Source organism: Acinonyx jubatus, chromosome D2 (assembly GCF_027475565.1).
Source record: "Acinonyx jubatus isolate Ajub_Pintada_27869175 chromosome D2, VMU_Ajub_asm_v1.0, whole genome shotgun sequence".
NCBI classification, from domain to species: Eukaryota; Metazoa; Chordata; class Mammalia; order Carnivora; family Felidae; genus Acinonyx; species Acinonyx jubatus.
Window position 1 is genome coordinate 27,207,507 of NC_069393.1, and position 22,076 is coordinate 27,229,582.

Below are 22,076 nucleotides of genomic sequence, written 5' to 3' on the forward strand. Positions count from 1 at the left end.
CCAAACTAATGTTGAGTTGAAAATAGCAATGACATTTCTAAGGGCTGTACTGCATTTTCTAATACCAGATGATGAATATCTCTGGAGTTTCATCAGACCAGGAGGGCTGACACACCACTGACTCTATTCTATACGCTCTATTAGTTTCCCAGTTTACAATTATGCAATATATATTTGCTCACTCTCCATGCAAAAAGATCAAGATTGACATTTAAGAGCCCATCTTTAGGTGGGAAAGAAATCCTTAGAGAGTCAGGAAAATATAATTTAGAACAAACTTCTGTCTGAAAAGTAACTGGTGTTCTTATCCTCTCTCAGTAGCAATGCACTTTCTTTTCATGATTCTGTTTCAAAATCAGTAGCCTACTGACCCCTCATGCTAAAACAAAAGATGTAGCATTAGAGTAGAGGAACGCAAATGCAGTTTCATGATTACTTTTGATAAACCCTCATGTAACTTTTCTCGTATCCCAACACAAGGGTGGATATCAATTGCAGGAAAAAAATCATGTGCCAGGAACTTGTCCTCTTCCAGTACATCAGGGACCAAGGGCTAACAGTCCAAACATGTAGGTCTGAGAAACTGTATTACCATCAGACTCAATGTCTTGTCTACAGCTTCTGTCTTCCCCAAGTTCTTGTAGTTTCAATTGACCAAATCCCTACTATGGGTTCAGTTGGACCTGCTTTCAGAACCAACTTTGACTAAGTCTACTACCATACAAAGAGTCAGAAGAAGAAATTCAAGGAGCAAGGCCCAGAAAATTCAAAGTATCTGAGGTAGGGAGGTGCATCACAGGTTTGCAAAAAGAAAGGAAGCCACTGTGGGGAAATGGTGATCAAGGTAATATGAGCTGTGTGATAAGCAGAATAATGGCCCTCCAAAAATTATTACACCCTCTGGAATCTGTGAACCCATGGCAAAAGGTATTTTGCAGATGTCAGTAAGGTTACATATCTTGAGATGGGGAAATTATCCTGGATTACACAAGTGGATCACTTGTTTGATCACTCAAGTCCTTACGAGTCAAAAACATCCTAGGTTGTGGTCAAAGAGAGATGGGACTATGAAAGAAAGGTCAGAGAGATGGTAGTCTGAAAAGGATAGATGCCCTATTGCTGGTTCTGAGTTGTAGAGGTCAATGTACAAAAACTAAAAAGAGAAGTTAATGGTGGCCCCTGGGTGACAGCAAGCAAGGAAATAGAGACATGTGGTCCTACAACCCTGTGGACTTGAATTGTGCCAACACCTTCATCAACAAAAAAGATCCTTCCCTGGAATCTCAAAATGAACACAGTCCTGTTGACACCTTGATCTTAGCCCAGTGAGACCCATGTTGGACTTCTGACTTATGAGAATCTTAAGATAATAAATATGTGTTGTTTTAAGCCCTGTGTTTTAAGTGTATGTAGCTTGTAGTAATTTGTTACAGCAATAATATATACCTAATGCAAAATGAGTTAGCTACACATGTGCCAAATCAGGAAAGCCATGATAGAGTCTGTTTTTCAAAAGCAATGGGGAGTCAGTGATGAGTTTTAAGAAGGGAATGACTTTGTTAAAAGATTGCTGTGGAAAAGATGCCATGCTCCACACCTAATGTCATCAGGGAACACAAATTAAAACAATGAGATACTACTACACACCTATTAGAACAGCCAAAATCCAGAACACTGACACCAAATGCCGGTAAGAATGTGGAGCAAGAGGGATGCTCATTCACTGCTGGAGGAAAAGCAAAATGGTACAGCCAGTTTGGAAAATGGTTTGGCACTTTCTTACAAAATTAAACATGTTCTTTCTATATGATACAATCCAGATATCTCACTCTACCTAAAGGCACTGAAAAAACTTATTTCCATGCAGAAACTTGCACATGGATTTTATAATAGTTTTATTCAAAACTTCCAACAGTTAGAAGCAATCACGATGTTTCTCCATAGATAAATGGATAAATGGCAGTGCATCCAGACAATGGAATATTAGTATTATTATTATTTTTTATAAAAAGTAATCTCTACACCCAATGTGGGGCTCGAACTCACAGCCCCGAGATCAAGAATCACATGATCTACCAACTGAGCTAACCAGACACCCAGACAATGCAATATTATTGAGTGCCAAACTGAAATGAGCTATCAGGTCATGGACAGACATGAAGAACCTTAAATGTATATTTTCTGGGATACTGCAACTCAAGTGATCACAAGGCACCAAAAGCCCAGATAAGGGAAAAAGCACTAGACTGGATATCCAGAAGCCTAAGTTTTAGTACCAGTTCTGTCATTGCTCAACATGTAATCGAGTGCACATCACTTCACCTCTCTGACTTATGTTGATTTATGGTTTTGTCCATTGTATAATAATCACTAAGTTAAAATATCAAAACCTAAATGTTAAAATTTGTAAAATTGCAAGATGCTTATTTTAATAACAGAAATAATTGCAGCTCCTTTACATCTTTTATTTAAAAGATAAGAATCCCTACGTAAGGAATGGAGAAAAAAGCCTTAAGTACAATGGCAACTAAAATGGCAACTCAAACAAGGTAAAATTGTTTCTGAAGTACTGATCCTTTAATTAGAGACAATGTCAAAATGCAGTGTGTTCTCTTAGCTTTATTATTTTGAATCTGTTTCTTGTTTCTCAACAAACTGAAGAAATAAACAGTGATTTTTAAAATTAATTATGTAGTGCAATTTTCCTCCAGGAAAACCAATACAGCTTAATTTTCATTAACTATATTTTAAATCGTATTACTCTTTTGGAAAACATTCAAGGGTGCTTTTATTTATAAACCAATAGATGAAAGCTGTAATACATTTATATGGTGCCTGGAAACTTTCAAAGGGGGCTTCTTATTAAGTAGAATTCAACAATAGTATTTTCAAATATCATTAAAAATTTTTAAATGATAAAACCCAATATAACACTGAAGCCAAGAATAGTGGCATCCAGGGTTAAACTGCAGCATTCAGGATGCTAATTAGCTAACCGTGACTGTATGTATAATGAAGATATTAAGCTTTCTCTAAGAACATTGCAACTTGAAATTCAAATAACTAATGTTATGGGATAATTGGGGAATATGATTAACTGATTTAAACAGTACTGAAAATGCAGCACAATTCTCTTTCAAGAGGAAGAACCAATATATTCTAGAGACAAATGCCCAAATCAGAATTAGCATGTAGTCAAGAAAGGGGGTGACTAAGAGTACACGGGTAACCATTTTGAATAAATCACTTTAAAGCTAGTCATAGTGTGAATAAGCATAATTATATGGCTCTCAACTCTGCTCATGATTCCTCTCTCTCTCTCTCTCTCAATTGCAAGTCCCCTTAACTGTCACGTTTAGCTGTCTCTTTGAGATGTTATTATACATGGTAACAGGTGAATCTGCTCTTCTGTGATATTATAAATTATCTTAGCTTGCACAGCAAAGCCATTAAGCTTAGGTTGGGAAAGACTTGACCCTTGGGTGCTTGCATGCAGTTTTCTATTGTAGGAAAGCTTCACCAAGCTCTATAGATTTGAAAAGACATGAGAAAATAATTTGAAATTCAGAAGGAACCAAGATGTTCTGTACCTTTTCATTGATTCCAGTGATTATGGGTCTATATAGAATGAGTAAACTATTTAACAAGTGGTGCCCAACGAGAAGGTGTATTTTAATAGGGATAACTACTTTGGGCCCTCTGGGTTCTTTTAGATTATTTCAAATAATTGCATATAACCACCCTAGTAACCAGGAGATCATCAATAAAAGGAATTTAATGAAATAATTCTGAAGGATGAATTAATGTGCAAACTTTCTAGAGGAGATGGCCAAGAGGATATTGTAGGTAGCAAAATTTCAAAGTAGAAAACCAAGTGAACAGAACTAGAAACAAGCACAGTGGAGAAATAAAAATCATAATCAATATGCCTGACAGGAATTTATACTTGTAACTGCACTATACTGGCTGCCAATAAAGTGTGATGATGATAAAGGCAAAGAAAAATAAGACCTCTGGGATAGAATTAGAGAATTAAGTTTACTCCCTCCAAGAAAATAATAGAAAGAAAAATAAGGGAGAACTAATATACTAGAATTTAATGCAAGGTGGATCATTTCAGTACTGAATGAAATACTCGACAATTATTTTGCTATAAGACTATATATGAAGTTCTTCTGATTTGTTATAGATACTGTCTAAAGAATCATAGCCAATCAAACCTAAGTCCAAGGGGGCCCTCTGGCAGAGGTAGAAAGAAAAAAATGGTGGGTTTGTTGTAGCAGGGATACTATCTTACTCATCCTTTGGACCTAACACTATTGGCAAAGCAGGTATTTCATATATTGGCAAAGCAGGTATTTCATATATATATATTTCATATATTTCATATATGTATGTATATGTATATATATGTATATATATGTATATGTGTATATATATGTATATATATGTATATGTATATATATAATGTATAAATTGCATCATCTACAGGCTAGTTTTGAAAATAAATTATAACATTAAAAAGTTATCAAATATAATCTGAAATCATATCTAGAATAAAATATACATGAATAAATAAAAAATATTAATTACATATTTTATCCATTAATTTATTAGTTGCTGTCATATTGTTCTCTAAACAATCTGAGAGGCAACTTATATGTGCTACTTTTTAGAAATAAGGAAGCTGAGTTCCAGAGATAATTAACAATTCGAACAGTGTTATAAGTAAAGGAGTTTGAAAAGAACTCATGACTCACAGATACCAGAAACCATATTCTATCCACTTTATCACTCTAAATTATTGAGATTATCCAGAACCTTGATTTCCTGTGTTTAAGTTGTTCTTTCTTGTCTTCTAATATTAGTGTTTATTCTATTTTTCAAGTTTCCGTCCTTTCACCCTTTCCCTCAAAAACAGATAAATATTAGACAACTTCTAACTTAAGCTTGTTTCTTCATAGATGGATTTTTAAGTCATTAAAAAGACACAAGGAAAAACATAAAAGCATATTAAATAATAGCAACTTAATATAGTATAAACAAAACATTTTTGTAACTAGAAAGTTAAAAAATAAGTAGATAATAAAAATAAAACATTTAACTGTAGGATACTATATATAGTAACTGAAGAACTAGTTACTTTTATCTCCATATCTGTGTGGATTCATATTTTAATTAAGATATTCAAGATCATTTTTCTGATAATATTTATTTGTTTTTTTTCCATTTTAGATTTTTATGCGGATTTTTTAAAGCATAATAATCTCAACGAAGGAAGGAAAGGCAAAGGATTCAGAAGTTTCTGCTTTTTATATATAATTGAAGCCAATTAACTGTGGCATTTTTTTAAATCTTGTTTCCCTTAAGGCAGGTATTTACAAATACTATATTTTATGTATGTATTATAGGTTTTTCATTGCAAGAAGATTAGAAAAATGATCAGAGCTTCGGTAAACATTGGAAAAAATGAAGAAATTCACAATAAAATTAGAAGTAGCCCATTGAGCAGGTATGTAGCTATATAACTGTGCCATCTGTAACAGCTCTAGAGGGAAAAGTAAAAGGAAAAAATAAGTGAGAATGACCTGTTAAGAAGTAGGTATGGTAGGGGCCCCTGGGTGGCTCAGTCAGTTGAGCGTCCGACTTTGGCTCAGGTCATGATCTGGCGGTCTGTGAGCCCAAGCCCCGGGTCGGGCTCTGTGCTGACAGCTCGGAGCCTAGAGCCTGCTTCGAATTCTGTGTCTCCCTCTCTCTCTGCCCCTCCCTCACTCATGCTCTGTCTCTCTCTCTCTCTCTCTCTTTCAACAATAAATCAACATAAAAAGAAAGAAAGAAAGAAAAAAGAAGTAGGTATGGTAATGCACGATCAGAATTAGATTCAGCCTTCTTTGGGGCTTAGAAGGGTCTAGAATTAAACACGATACCTTCAGAGTGGCCACTGGTTACTTTGGGTCTCAAAGGCCCCAAAACTCTGTTTTAACTCTCATCCCTTATTGTGTGAGACAGGAGGCAAGGTTTGCAGCCCTTACTTAATATCAACCAGTTGTATCACCTATCTCTTCCAAGACTTCAGGTACCTCATCTGTCAAGTACTGAGTACCAACAGCTCTTCAACGATGTCCTTAAAGAATATTTCAAAATTTTGTGAAGTGGATCGAAATGTATCCAATAAGATTTATTAAGTGGGGAAAATCTTAATGACTAAAACTTTCTAAATATAAAGTGTTCTTTTATATATTTTCTTCAGCTGTATTATCTCCTTCTGTTGTTTTTTTAAAAATATTTATTTATTTATTTTGAGAGAGAGCATGCTTGCACATGAGCAGGGGAGAGGCAGAGAGAGAGAGGGTGGGGGGTGGGAATCCCAAGCAGGCTCTGTGCCTCCAGCACAGAGCCAGACACAGGGCTTGAACTCATGAACCTGAGATTATGACCTGAGCCAAAATCAAGAGTTGGATGCTTAACCAACTAGGCCACTCTGGCACCTCTCTTCTGTTTATTTTTCTATTTTTTCTATATTCCAGGAGGGACAGATAGTATGATATAGTTATTCACAGCACTGACCCTGGAGTCAGACTGCCTATTTGTGAATCTAGCCCTGCCCATTCACTACCTACAAACCCTGGTAAAGTCACTTAATCTCTTTATATGTCAATTTCCTCATTTATAAAATGGTGATTGCACAAGTGCTTCCTGATGAGGAAGTCATGGGGATTAATGGAGGCAATATATATCAAGCACTGTTATAAACAATAGCTTAGAGCAGGAACAAGTTTGGCAAAATTTTATTTTAAAATTCAAATGTAAATATTGCATGTTGGTCCACAAAGAGTGCCATGACTTTTAGGTGCTTTGTAAAACGAATGAGGTATTACCAGATATTGTTAGGATATATTGTTTCAGTAAAAAAGAAGCAAGGTGCTTAAGCATTTATAGTATGCTACCTTATATCAAAGAATGGAGAAATAGTAATTTATATATGTATAGAGTTATAGCTATATCTATTTTCAAAAAAGGAAAGATAAACCAAAAACTAATAAAAATGGTGATACCCACGAGAGAGGGACAATGGTAGAGAAGGTAGAGCTCTCCAAATGTGCTTTACTTTGAGGTTTTGACTTTGTAACTATAATAATGTTTTAAATGATTATTAAACAAAGTTAATTCAAGCTAAAAAAACAATCCATAGAAATAAAAAGCAATGAAACAAGGCTATATAACTGGGCATGAATTGATATGAATTATTTTTAAGTACCATAAACCAAGAACTGTAAGAAATCTTAAATTGTTTTTACTAATCACCTTGTTAATAATATTACTGTTTTTATTCATTCATTTAATTTATTTATTTATTTTGAGAGAAAAGAGGAGAGGGATAGCATGTGGGGGAGGGACAGAGTGAGGGAGAGAGAGAATCCCAAGCAGGCCACTCACCATCAGCACAGAGCCCATCATGGGGCTCAACCCATGAAGTGTGAGATTATGTATGACCTGAGCCGAAACCAAGAGTCAGATACTTAACTGACTGAGCTACCCAGGCACCCCATTACTGCTTTTATTCTAAAATTATTCTTAAATTATTATATATATGCAGTCATATGGAACTAAGATTTTCAGTTTAAGAGAAAAGAGATAATAAACATATCAAATGAAAAAAATTACAAGCAAAACCCCATAAACTGAAATTTGAATTGGAAATATGGAAAGTATGAAAATATCAATATAAAGTATTCCTCTTTTAAAATATTTCTACAGAATAGTCCTAGATACAGTGACCAATTAAGTAGCTATGAGCATCCCTAGTGACCAAATTGTGGACTATGAGCACCATTTCCCACAAAAGATACCAAGATGCCTTAAAGACATGACTGTTTCCTGGTTTGGACCGAAAATAGAAGAGAAGATCTTGGGACTGCTTGTCATACCAAAAAGTGAGGATGCATCAGTGACCATAGAGATCATTTCACAAAGACTTAGGAACAAAATTGAAGAGGTCTTATCTTTCCTTTCACCACACTGAAGGCAGCCATGAGTATGCTCAGGCATCAGAAGAGGCTGGCCCCCAGTTTCCTACTCTGTGGCGACAAGAAGGTCTGGTTGGACCACAATGAGACCAGTGAAATCGCCAATGTCAACTCCTGTCAGCATGTCCAGAAACTGATCAAAGATGGGCTGAGAAAGTCTAGGATGGTCCATTCTGGGCCAGTGCTGGAAAAATATTTTGGCCCACCAGAAGGACAGGCATGTAGGCACTGGTAAGAGAAAAGGTACTGCCATTGCTTGAATGCCTGAGAAGGTGACCTGGATGAGGACGATGAGAATTCTGTACCAGCTACTCAGAAGATATCTGGATCTAAGAAGATTGACCACCACATGTCTCACAGCTTGTACCTGAAAGTGAAGGGGAATGTATTCAAAAACAAGTGAATTCTCATGGAACACATCCACAAGCTGAAGGCCCACAAGGCTCGCAAGAAGCTTCTGGCTGACCAAGCTGAGGCCTGCAGGGCTAAGAACAAGGAAGCATGCAAGCACCATGAAGAGTGGCTCCAGGCAAAGAAGGAGGAAATCATCAAGACTCTGTCCAAGGAGGAAGAGACCAAGAAATAAAACTCCCTCTCTTTTGTCTATACATAGTGGCCTCAGCAATTACACAGATCGGTTATTCAATAAAACAACCTTTTATCTGCCTAAGAAAAAAACCGAAGACATTCCTATTGGCAAAGATGAGATAATAAATTCAAGATCATAAAGAACAATAACTGAAGTGGATTGAAAAATATCAAATATGAGAAGATCCATGAAGTTATAATGATACCTAAAAACAATTCAATAATAATCTCCAGAATTTTAGTGAACTGGCCTATTATTCTGAAAACTTAAAGGGAAATAATCAGGTATTTTTTTCAGCCTTTCCTGTATGTGCCTCAAAATAAACACTTGATACAGTAAGGTTATTATTTATAGAAGAATTCCAGCCAATAAATGAAAAAGGAATGATGGAATTAGAATCTTAATATTTTGCAATGCCTATTGAACAAATAGATCTATGTAATAATCATCAGTAACAGATAAACTATCAGGTGAAAAACTGATTGGGAGCCCGATTTATAATTGATGAATCAGGCGGTGCCTGGGTGGCTCAGTTGGCTAAGCATCCAACTGGGGATCAGGTCATGATCTCCCAGTTGGTGAGTTTGAGCCCCACATCAGGCTGTATGCTGACATCTCAGAGCCTGGGGCCTGCGTTGGATTCTGTCTCCATCTCTCTCTGCCCCTCCCCTGCTCATGCTCTTTCGCTCTCTCCCTCTCTCTCTCTCTTTCTCTCTCAAATATAAATAAACATTAAAATTTTTTTTAAGTTTTATAATGGATGAATCAGGCCAATCACATAAAAACCTGTAGATTAACCTAACATTATAATAAAGAGATATTAGAAACTAAGGGCTCTTTAGTGTGATGCAGCAGAAGGAATCCAACATGCTGAATCAAGTATTCTTGCCAAAGCATCAAACTGAGATCTGATTAAACCTCTATGTCTAGATATATAGCTCATAGAAAATGAGCTCAGAGGAAATTTTTACCTGATATCATGGAGATGCATGTAGCAAAACACAGAATGTGGGGAATTCCACAAAACAAATAACCCAGTTTCTTTAACAAAGTACAAGGGGAAAATAGAGAGAAGAGTTTAGTTTAAAGGAGATTTTAGATGTATACCAATGAAATGCAAAGTGAGGATCTAGTTTGTACCCTGATTAAAAAAAAAAAAGGCAGCCAAATATGTATGTTGCATGCATGCATACTGAATTTGATGTTGATTGGTATTTGATTTGAAGTCATCAAATTTTTGCTAACTTTTTAGAATGGAATAATGTCATCACAGCAATACATTTTTTTTTTAGTTCTTATCTTTTAGAGTTACATATAGGTGAATTATATGATGTCTGGGATTTGCTTCAATATAATCCATGAGGATGCAGTGATAATTGGGGGTATAAATAAATAAAGTTTGGCTATGTGCTAGTAATTTTTGACATTGACACTGGGTGATGGGTACACGGAAGTTCATTTCATTATTCTCTCTACTTCTATGTTTGGAAATTTATGTAACAGAATACTCAAAAATAAAGCTATTATTAAAGCACAGAATTAAACACAAAAAATTCCTGTTTAATTTTTTTCATGTTTCATTTATATTAATATGAATTTATATACAGATTAATTTAGCCTGTTGAGTCTTCCAATTCAGAAACCTATTATCTCTCTACATTCTGTTCCTCAGCAACATTCTTGTTATCATTGCTGCTTTTGTTTCTACCTTCTTGGCATAGGTTGTACACACTGCTTAAGCTTAATCAGAGGCCATCATAATTTACAAGACTTTTTCTGTTTTACCAGTTTATAACTGTTTTTTCTGCTTTACTAACAATAATCAGTTTGAAAGCAAATAGGAAGCAATTGCTTTTGTGTATGTAACTTTTTAAGTTTCCTGATTATTCTTTTTCTGCCCCTAATAACTTTTAAGTCTAACATCTAATGTTCTAATATCTGATTTTCAAGCAAATCTAATATAATTTCTTAGATATTTAAGGTGGACAATCCATAGTACACAAATAAATGATAATTTTTCTCATCTCTTTAAAAAAATAGTTGCTGTGGACTGAATTGAAAAACATGATACCTTTTCACTTGTTTCCTGAAATTCAAATTTCAAGAGGTTACATGTATTATGTTCCTGCCCAACTTGGAACTCTCAATACCTCATTAGGTACATTAGGTACTCAATATCACATAGGAAGTGTGAGGTTAATATATCTGGTGAATTGGCACCATGATTTAAATTTTCAACTCATTCTGTCATCAATTATATTTCAGAGAACACCATCAATATCTAATAGTTGAGAATATCTATCCCCAACACATACCAAAATATGCATGCCACTACCACTGGAAGATTAGTTAAGAGAAGGACACCTTGCGGCACCTGGTTGGTTCAGTAGGCTGAGTGTCTGATTCTTGATTTTGGCTCAGGTTGTGATTCCAGGGTTGTGGGATCGAGCCTACATAGGATTTGCACTGTGTGGAGCCTGCTTAAGATTCTCTCTCTGTCCCAATGCCCTCACCCCTGCTCATGCTCTCTCTCTCTCTCACTCTAAAAATTAAAAAAGAAAAAAAAAGAAAAGAGAAGCCTTCCTTAATTGTTATTTTCAGGCTGATTAAATAATACAATTAAATTAATAAGAACCCAAACTATTCTTTGTCATAAAGTAGACATGGAGAAGGTTATCAGAGAAAACCGACTAAAAATTTTAAGGCCAATTTCAAAACATCAACATGAGTTTTGTTTTGTTTTGTTTTGGTTTGGTTTGGTTTGGTTTGGTTTGTTTTCCATAAGGGATGCATCTTGTAGAGAAGTTACATTACTATTCCAGAAGACATTATCTTGGCTTCACCACACATAACACATCTGGGAATTGTCTGCTTGAAAGCCTTGGCTAGAAGCTCTATCTGATGGCCTCAAATTGATTGTGATATTGAAAAGTCTAAAGGAAGTTAGTGCACGTCACATGGCAGGCTGCTTGGCATAAACTGCCTAAGACACCAAATTTTCCCAGGGGAAAGACCAAAAAAAGTTGGATCAGGATTCCATATTGATTTTGCATTATGACATAAAAACTTTTCCCTTCCGTATACTTCATCTCACAATGGTTTTAAGTGCTTTTGCTTCGACCTCAAGCCTCTGCAGGCTTGAATGTGACAATGTGACTTCATGCCAGTTTTTTTGCAGCATACAAGCTGCCAGATACAATTATTTCTGACAACAGGTCCACATTTGTCTCAGTCAAGTTATGGTATTCGTGGACAAGAATCTTATCCAAGCTGTCACCATTGCACCTCATCTGTTTTAATGTATGTTTAGGAGGAAAGGGTAGTGCAGACTTCCAAAGATGCCCTGAAATGGATTTTTGAAAATCCTGACCAATAATTCTTACCTGGTTTTTCACTGACCAGTGTTACAGATGTTCACTCAGAGGGGCTGGCCAAGCTGAATACTAGTTAGGTTAAGTTCCATAGCTTATCTACATCCATTCTACTGAGAATAAACTGACAATTTACAAAACGAATCAGAAATTATGCTCAATACTGCTCTAGCTAAATGTATTAGTCATTCGTTTTCCGTAATCATTCACTTTTAACACTGCAATTTTTCTTTACTGGGACTTAACTCAGTTCTTCTCTCTGAAAGTTGAATTTGGATAGGTGCCATTTCTATGAAGTCACATAGCATCTTGTGCTTTTCTCATGATAGCACTCACTACCCACGTTATAACAAGTCATTTATCTGTATGCTGTTCTGGATTATAAACACTATGAGTATAGAAATGTGTCTTTTCTTTTCTCTTAAATTCTACCTCCAACACCTAGAATGGGAACTGGCACAAAGTACACACACAACAGCCAGATTACAAACAATCCCTTAGGTCAGGCTTTTTCGAGCCGGTTTCTAAAGCCAGGCTTCTTGACATTGTCATCAAGCTTTTTAAAAAGCCACAGATATTCCAGTAAGGTCCTTAATGAAAGCTCAGTTGAGGCAAAAAGCCCCCTGAAATAATACTATTGGTAAGAAACAAGAGTAAACAGCCCCAAATAAAAGAGTTTGTCCCCAAAATGCCCCTGCATGTGTTGACAAACAACCCCAAATACAGAGTTGTTTTTCTGAGAATACAAGGTCACTGCCTTCAGACACAAACGAAAGTGCCCTCAGAGGAAAATTTCTTTCTCAGGTTGGAAGGGAATGAAGGAGCAATAAAAATCCATCTGCAACACTTCTTAGTCAAACAGAGATGGCAAATGGTAAAAAAAAAACAACAACAGTATTCTGGTTCTTTGACCCAAATTTTGAGAGTTCATCATACTTAGTACATACATCCCCCTTAATACTTGAGCATATCTTAGGTGACACAGACTTGTGAATCAGCTACAGGTACTCTTTCCAGGGACTCTTCCTTATTATAGAAGTATCTCCCCTTGAATCATCTTGATTTCTTCCCTTCAAGAAACACACATTGAGTATGTGTTATCTAAATATTTACTAGAATATTTAGAAATGAATGAGATTTCACCATCCCTAAATTTAAAGGATATTCTGTTGGAAAAATTGCATATAAATGATTATAATACAATGTATTTATATGTCATATGCTTATAGTATATAACCCAAAATTGCTAATGAGGAAGTTACCAAAATTCCTAGAGAAGGTTTTATGGAGAATATAACATTTCAGGTATATTTTATAGACAATTATACCTGATAGATAATGGAGAAAGGCTATTCTTATAAAAGAGAATAGCATAAACAGTAACTTAAGGCATGATTAAAACATGGCTTGCTCAGAGTATAATAAATCCTTTGGTGTGACTGGATCACAGGTTGCGTAGCATATTAGAAGTAATGACAAAGTGTAGATTTGGACCAAATGGCAAAGGATCTTTGAATCAGGTTATATTCACTGTCTTTCATAACTACAATTGGCCCCACCTAGAGCACCTGCCAAGTTGTCTTATACAATATGACCCTGCCAACTTCATGATGACCCTCAACTCTGTGTCACATCTGATTAGACTCGGGTGACCACGTTATTCGAGAACAACCAACTCATAAACCAGATAGCAACCTATGAGGTGGCCTGGCACAAAAGGATCAACTTTGTCTTGTCTAAAATTTTAAATTGAAAAGATTGTAAGAATAAACTGATTTGGAGGGAAGCTGAAAGAGTCACGAAGTAGCATGTATGCTTTGAAGACAACATGGCAAGCCAACTCCATAGGACTCAAACACTACAAATAAGCCAGAGCTTGGAGGCAGAACAGAGGCAAACACAAGAAAGGTGACACAGATGGAAAATAGCAAAATGCAAGGCACTGAAATGAAGCTACTTCCCTTCCAATAAGGTTCTTGCTCTTCTTGATAGCTGATTATTTTATTTTATCTAACAACCAAATGAATCAAATCAGAAGAACCTTGTGTGTCATGAGGATGAATCTGCTATTTCACCGGAGGTGATGGTGAGCTAGTCAAAGGATTTAAGCAGAACGATAACATAACCAAATCAGTGGTAGTGTTTTAGGGATGAAGTCAGACAATTCTGGATTGACCTTCATGTAATTACACTGAAGACTTATCAAATCTCAAAACAACAACAACAACAACAACAACAACAAAACTTCGTTTCTTTTTACCTTATCCCTTGGCATGGGATAACTTTCTATTTATCCCTTGGCATAGGATAACATTTTTATTTTGTTAGCCATATAGGAAAGAGACCATGCATATTAGAATACTAGTTACTTATCTCCTTTTCAGAGATAATAATTTCATTTCAGTGCTTAAAGGAGGGTGAGCCTGAATGATTCAACATCAATAAAGATTGTTCCATAAATTAAATTTCCAACAATGAAAGGTATTTAAAATAATTGTTTAGCCCACTCAAGGAATGTGATGCATTAAATTCAAGGTAACAAAAAAATCTGTATAGTTGCCAAAATACTAGTAGGGGTTGCCCTTGGATGGTGACAGCATGGTTACTATGTTTTATAATACATATGTATTGCTTTTATAATGGCAAGCAAATAAACGTAAAGAGTAGTTTAAAACATATTTCATTTCTATCTAACAAAATTGATTTTACGTTTTAGTTGTCTGGATAAATCTGTCTGAGGCTAGGTAAAAATCTATTTGTTAATGTTTGCTATTATTTTTCACATGATTTAAAGACTTTGGTTTGGATTCAAGAAACAAGACCATTATAAAAAATACACTAATGTCAAAGGATCTAGGTTGCATGCAAAGTTCCTGTACCGATGTCATACGTGAATAGAGCCAGTTATTCCATCTCTCCGGGTTTTACTTTTCTGATATGTAAAGTGTGGTTTGGACAAAATAATCTCAAAATCCTTTCCAATTTATGATTTATGATTCTCTAAGCCTTTATATCACTATTACTTGGTATTACAATAATATTTTCCAAGTTTAACTTGCAAAAGCTTGTAAGCTACTTGAAATTATATGAAACCTCTCAAGCCTTTTAGAAGTATCCACAGAAAACCTACAAAGTTTAAGAATTTGGACTAATGCCTAAACATGCGATGACATGTTTACTTATTTTGGTTTCTCCAGAGAGTAACTTAGAGTACTTCAGAAGGAAATTACCAAGATTGAAAGTTACATATACCAAATCAAATGTCCGCATGATTTTAACTAATGCCATAAAGAGAAAAAAGATATAGAACTAACGTAGGGGCGCCTGGGTGGCTCAGTTGGTTGAGGGTCTGACTTCAGCTCAGGTCATGATCTCATAGCCTGTGAGTTTGAGCCCCGCGTCAGGCTCTGTGCTGACAGCTCAGAGCCTGGAGCCTGCTTTGGATTCTGTGTCTCCCTCTCTCTCTGCCTCTCCCCCACTCATGCTCTGTCTCTCTCTGTCAAAAATAAATAAACATTTAAAAAAAAAGTTTTAAGAATTAATGTAGACTGTTTCCTTTAAGCAAAAGTCTGGTCTTGAATATAGCCAATGAATAGAAGAAGCCTCCAAAACTGTGAGAATAAGTTTCCATTGTATAAGCCACCCAGTCTATGATATTTGTTATATAGTCAGCCTGGGTTGACTAAGACATACTCTTTTCTTCCAGTCGAGAAGAAGAAAAGTTTATTGTTCGTAAATTCAAACATGAGAAGCTAGACCCAAGTACATGAGACAAATCACTGAAGCTTGGAAATGAAAAGAAAATTAAATGAGAATGCACATAATGAACTTGGGGACCTCACCACCCTTCTCCTGCTTTGTCCCCAGAATACCAGTAGCCTTCAGCTCCAGTAAAGGAGGTTGGCGGCTTGGGGGGAGAAATGTCTATATTCATGCATGTAGAGATTCCTTAGTGAAAAGGCAAGTTCACTTTTTAATTTGCTCCCACAAAGTCTGCAGCCAAAACCTTGCTCATATGCAAGGAACCCTCTCTCAGCTTTTAGTGCTTCACTCATTAATCTGAATAAGCACACAAGAAACTTAACATTTGAATAAAGCTTCCAACATGAAATAGGCCAAAACAAACTAACTAAATACCTCAGAGTAAACAGTGACATTGTAGGAAAAATATAGTACCAAAACACCCTATATAATATCCTCGAGTGAAATAAGATGTCACATTTGTAAAAATAAAACAGTATGCAATGAAGAGGGAGAAAAAGAGAACCAAAAAGAGGTCCTGGAGATAACAAATATGATCACCTAAGTTGAGGGAGGTAGAGGATCAGCAAGCTTTTTCTGTAAAGAGACATATAGCAAATACAGGATTTAGTCTCTAAACTCTGCCATTGATGGATGAAAGCATCCATAGAAAATATATAAATGAATGAGCATAAATGTTTCCTTTAGTTACAAATGTTTAACTTTATTTGCACCAGTTGACCTAAGAGCATCATTGCTGGATTTGGTTGTGCAATAGTTTGCTGATATCTGATCTAATTTTTTAATAAATAGATGATAGAGATAGATACATAGATATATAGATAGATGATAGGAAGATAGATGATAGAGTGAGAGATAGACAGATGATAGATGATAAGTAGATAGATAGATAGATAGATAGATAGATAGATAGATAGATATTATAACATAAAGCTGAGGAAATCACCTGAAAGTAAGACAAAAAGATAAAGAGATGGGGGGTACCTGGGTAGCTCAGTCAGTTGAGCAACCAACTTCAGCTCAGATCATGATCTCATGGTTTGTGAGTTCGAGCCCCACCTCAGGCTCTGTGCTGACAGCTCGGAGCCTGAAGCCTGCTTCTGATTCTGTGTCTCCCTCTCTCTGCCCCTCCCTCACTCATGCCCTGTCTCTCTCTGTCTCACAAATAAATAAACATTAAAAAAAATTTTTTTAAATGATAAAAAGATGGGAAAATAGGAGAAAACAACAATAAGAACGAATCAATCCAGGAATCTAAAATCTTTTCAGTAAAAGAGAGAGAGAGAGATGACAGAGAAAATGGGGAGAGGTAATTAAAATAAAAGACATAAACAAATTTTTACAGAACCAAAGGACACAAAGCTGTCCGTCGAATACTCAGCACAATGAATGACAAAAGGCCCAAATCAAAGTACATCCTTTATAATTTCCAAATACCACGGAAAATGAAGTATCACAAAAGCTTCCAAAGATTATACACAAAGAAGTGGCAATCAGAATAGCACCTGGTTCTCAACAAGAGTGAGTGTGAGAAGACAACAGAGCAATGGCTAGAATATTCTGAGGGAAAATGATTTCCAATTTTGAATTTTATATACAGCCAATTTATTAATCAGTTAAGATAAATCAAAAAAATTGAGACATGGAGTTTTTATATCACATGCACATTTTCTTAGAAATATACTAGAGTGCATGTTTCAACAAAATGAGTGGTAAACTAGGAAAATGAATATATGGGATCCAGGAAAGGGGAGGATGCAGAAAGGGAAGACTAGGTTAGCAGGCATTATTAGATACAACTACTATTAGATACTAGAAAAACAGAATGCTGCAAAGGGAAGGGATTATCTGAATTGAGTGTTTGGAAACATTAAGCACTTGATGAATCTTTTAAAATACTGGGAAAAAGAACTAGCACTAGGTACAGAAAAAAACTAAGCAAATTTAAGAGATAGGAGAGAGAACAAAGGGGGGAGAGAGAAAATAGGAACAATTCCTAACTGCAAGAAAACCGAAAGGTTGAACGAGAATGCAGACATAACCTAGTACACCACTTAATCCAGTAACATCTTTGTTTACATAGCCATCTTAGATACTATTTAATACTGTATTAACATAAGAAGTAGGAAAGTGAGAGAGAACATGATATTAATCTTCAGTTAAAATAGCAAGAAATGAAAATATCAACATTCAGAAATATTATGAGAAAAAACATAACAGCTAAAATAAAGTCACTGACTCTGAAAAGACCAATTGGTGAAGAAGCTGAGAAGGAGAAGCAAATATGGATGTTTTCAATACAAGTCTTGTCTCTTATTTGCTTTTCAGACTATATACATAAAATTCAGTTCTCAATGATTCCTTAATATTTTTTTATTTTTCAGTTACGTTAAGTTTCAAGTACAGGGGCACCTGGATGGCTCAGTTGGTTAAGCGCCTGACTTCGGCTTAGGTCATGATCTCATGGTTTATGAGTTTGAGCCCTGCATCGTGCTCTGTGCTGACAGCTCAGAGCCTGGAACCTGCTTCGGATTCTGCCCCTCCCGTGTCGTGCTCGGTCTCTCTCTGAAAACTGAATAAACCTTAATTTTTTTTTATTAATTTAAACTACATTGAGAAAGCTAATACCATAAACCCATCTCTGCTGACAGCTCAGAGCCTGGAGCCTGCTTCAGATTCTATGTCTCCCTCTCTCTCTGCCCCTTCCTCGCTTACACTCTGTCTCTTTCTCCCTCTCTCAAAAATAAACAAACATAAAAGACGGAAAGAAAGAAAGAAAGAAAGAAAGAAAGAAAGAAAGAAAGAAAGAAAAAGAAAACCAGATCTAAGAAAGCCAACTCTATGTAAGATTCATTTTATGAGTTATGTTTCTGTTTGTTCTTTTTGTGTTATCTCCTAAATTTCTTATTTTTTTAATTACTTCAAATTTTGTTTAAACGTTCATCTGTGCTACGTGTTCCAAAAAGAGAACATGCCTACAGTGTCTATGGGGGAGCAGTGTCAGCCTGAAGCCGCTGTAAAGATGTTGGTGCTGATCAGTGAAAATCCCAAAGAGAGACTACATCTCAGGGAACAGAAGGTCACATGAGTTACCTCCTACTTGCTCTCAAATGCGAAGTCCTCAGAAAGGGATTTAGAGATTTTCTGACTATTCTATCAAACTGTCACTAGCCTTTATCCTGTTATGTCTTCATAGCACTCATCTCTAGTTGACATTGTGTGCCTATGATGTTTATTTTTTACTATCTCATCAACTAGAATGCAAGTCCTCTGATGGTAGGCAGTTTGTCTTATTCACTGTTGTATCCTCAGCACAAAAAACAGTGGACGAACTTGATAAATATTCATTGAGTAAAAAAATAAACTCTCAACTCAGGACCAGATAAAGATACTTTATTTCTTTTAAGGGTCTGTGGCATTTGCTTCCAGAGACTAAGTCAATTTCTGTCTGAGTCACAATTTTGCCACTTGGGGGCTCTGCTGTTAGCCACGGGAGATTCCTAAGCATTCGCCCTGCACTCTTAAGGGAACTATTTTTCAATCAGGATTAAGCATTAGCAATACAAAGAAGGTTTCTCTGGCCCTTTAAGAGAGTCCCCAAATAGACTGATACATTTTAGTGTAATATAAGGACCCATAGCTCCTATTCTCTGCCACTACCTTGCAAACCTATGCAGAGTTTCTCTTCTCTCAGAAGTTTAATATCTTTTAGGTCTGCAGGGTAAAATTTAAAATATCAGACTTACTGTTTCAGAAACAAAAATAAAATTAACCAATGGAAAATTATGGTTTTTAATCCAAATCAAGATTTCTATTATCTTTCACTGTCTGGTGGTTGGGGAATTTAATTCTTAATGCTGATATATTTGTCAGGAAGGCAGATTTTAAAATATACTAGTGTACCTGGTTGAAACTACTCTTTACAATCCTTTAAAAATACAATAGAACATGCTGTAGACTGAATGTTTGTGTCCCCCTGCCCCTCCACACTCATATGTTGAAACCTAATCCCCAGTGTGATGGTATTTGGAGGTGGGGCATTTTGGAGTGATTAGGTCATAAGAGGAGAGCCCTCATGAAGGGATTCGTACCCTTGTAAGAGAGGCCCCTGAGAGACCCCTTGCCCCTATGTCGTGTGAAGTTACAGAGAAAAGAGGACGTCTCTATGAACCAGGGAGCAGGCCCTCAACAGCCACAGCATCTACTGGCTTCTTGATCTTGGATTTCCCAGACTCCAGAACTGTAAGAAATGTTTCTGTTTGTTAAAAAGCCACCCAATCTACGATATTCTGTTGAAGTAAACTGAATGGACCAGAACAGAAATTTTTTTCTTTAAAACTTCTTGTTTTGTCGGAATATATATGAAGCAAATATCGCAAAATGTTTACTGTGATACCATTTAAACAATATTGCCTTTATATTCAAAGCACAGCCATACATGGGAAATAGAACATCAAATATTAAGGTGCACATTTGGTTAAGAGACATTTATAGCTACTCTAAAGTTTCTTTATTTTACTATGAGAAAGTATAAGAAATCTTGGAATGTATACACAGGACTATAAATTTTACAGTGTGGCTCTGGTGCTTGCCATGTTCCTTCATGGAATTTTTTCTAAATGAAAAGCTAGAAAACTGATTTCTCTCAATATAAATGACTATAAGTGACTTTGATTGCTATTCTATTGAATTTTTTGAGATTTTGTTAGAAGAACACCTCAGCATCAATACAAAATTAACAAATTTGCTTATCAAGGAGCATCAAATAATTGCTTTTGCTGACTACAGGCAAAAAGGCAAGTGTGTGGAAAGTGGAGAACAGAAATACTGGTAAATATGAACATTAAACCAACATAGAGTCATGGCACCTTAATATTATTTCTCACTCCCAAACTTGCCCTTTAACCAATTATGAATTCCCTGGTTCTATAAATACCACAAGATAGAAACACATTTTTTTTTTCTGAGCTCTAAGTCTCATTTCACACAAAAGTTTGGCAAGTCTCAGATTTGCTACCAAAAGTAAATAGATGTCCTATGGGGCTGGATATCCTGCTTCCTGCTTCAATTAATAAATGGGACATACATGCTCAACATGTATGTCATTAAAACTCACTCATTGCAAATGAAATAACACAAGGGAGAGCAATCAACCAAATACAAAGCATGGACCAAGGTAAAGTCCAAATGACCTGGTATCTCCCAACATATCAATGGCATCATAAAATTAAAGACATTTCAGAAACATGAAAACCAAATGCAGTATCTGTGCTTTGCTTAATTCTTGACTACAAGCCACTTTATGAACTTATTGTTAGTTTGTTAGGTGTAATAATGCTAGATGGTTAAATTAAAAGTCTCTATTGGTTAGAATTGCATACTATAATATATACAGGTAAAGTGACATGATTTCTGAGATTTGCTTTTAAGATACTCTAGGGGGGAAAATGGTGTGTGTATGTCGGAAGAGGGATGGGAAAGATAAAAAAAATAGCAAAATATTGATAATTGTTGAAGTTGATGTTTATTATACTGTTTACTTTTGTGTATGTTTTAAAATTCAACTTAAAAAATAAAAACAATTGTTTCCTCAAGGTTGAATAGTCTTTTCAGTCTTCAGAAGCCTACCACTAAGTGTTATACTTTAAGAGTCTGTTATTTTTTCCTATCCCCAAATTTAGCCTCGGGCTACCTCTGAAAGAAGTGATGCAATGAAACCTCAAAACACAGACTGGTGCTACAACATAAATGTGCCTTCAGGGGAGGGAGAAGGAGATGTGTTAGATAACCTTATAAGGTCTCATTCATTTGAATTGCTTCATTTGAGAAAGACACTGAAAGACCATTTTAACGGTCAGACCTGGAACTTTCTTTATCCATTTATCTAAGTCAGAGATGTTCACTCATAACCATATGTGGCCAAACAGGGTTTTTAATAGAGCCCTTGAAGCAAGCAGATGGAAACTAAGGATATTTCAGAGACATGTTAATGCTTTTATGAAAGATCAGGATATAATTACAAATGTACAAATGCATATGTGTATTCTAACAACTAGAAATAAAATCATATTCATAGCTGTAGGGAACTCTCTGTTAGCATTCTGACAACTCTATGATAAGGAAACTGAGTCAAAAACATTAATCTCTTTACAATATCTCAATTACATGCATTTATTGGTGAAATCATTTCATGACTTAGAACACTGAATGACAACAATGTATGCAGTATAATAAATGGTTGTGGTATTAAAATTGTAGTAGAAAGGGAATACTGAAGAATTTTTTTAATTGGCAAATTCTGACTCCATTCTTGACCATGTTAGTGCC

At 35.8% G+C, this 22,076-nt stretch overlaps 1 protein-coding gene and 1 pseudogene across 5 annotated transcripts in view; one reads left to right on the forward strand and one right to left on the reverse strand.

Annotated features, from left to right (window-relative positions):
* The window catches only part of CTNNA3 (catenin alpha 3), a 1,731,503-nt gene that overhangs the window by 942,831 nt on the left and 766,596 nt on the right, over positions 1-22,076 (reverse strand). The gene's annotated exons all lie outside the window — the stretch shown is intronic.
* LOC106967130 (60S ribosomal protein L19-like) lies at positions 7,976-8,613 on the forward strand (annotated as a pseudogene).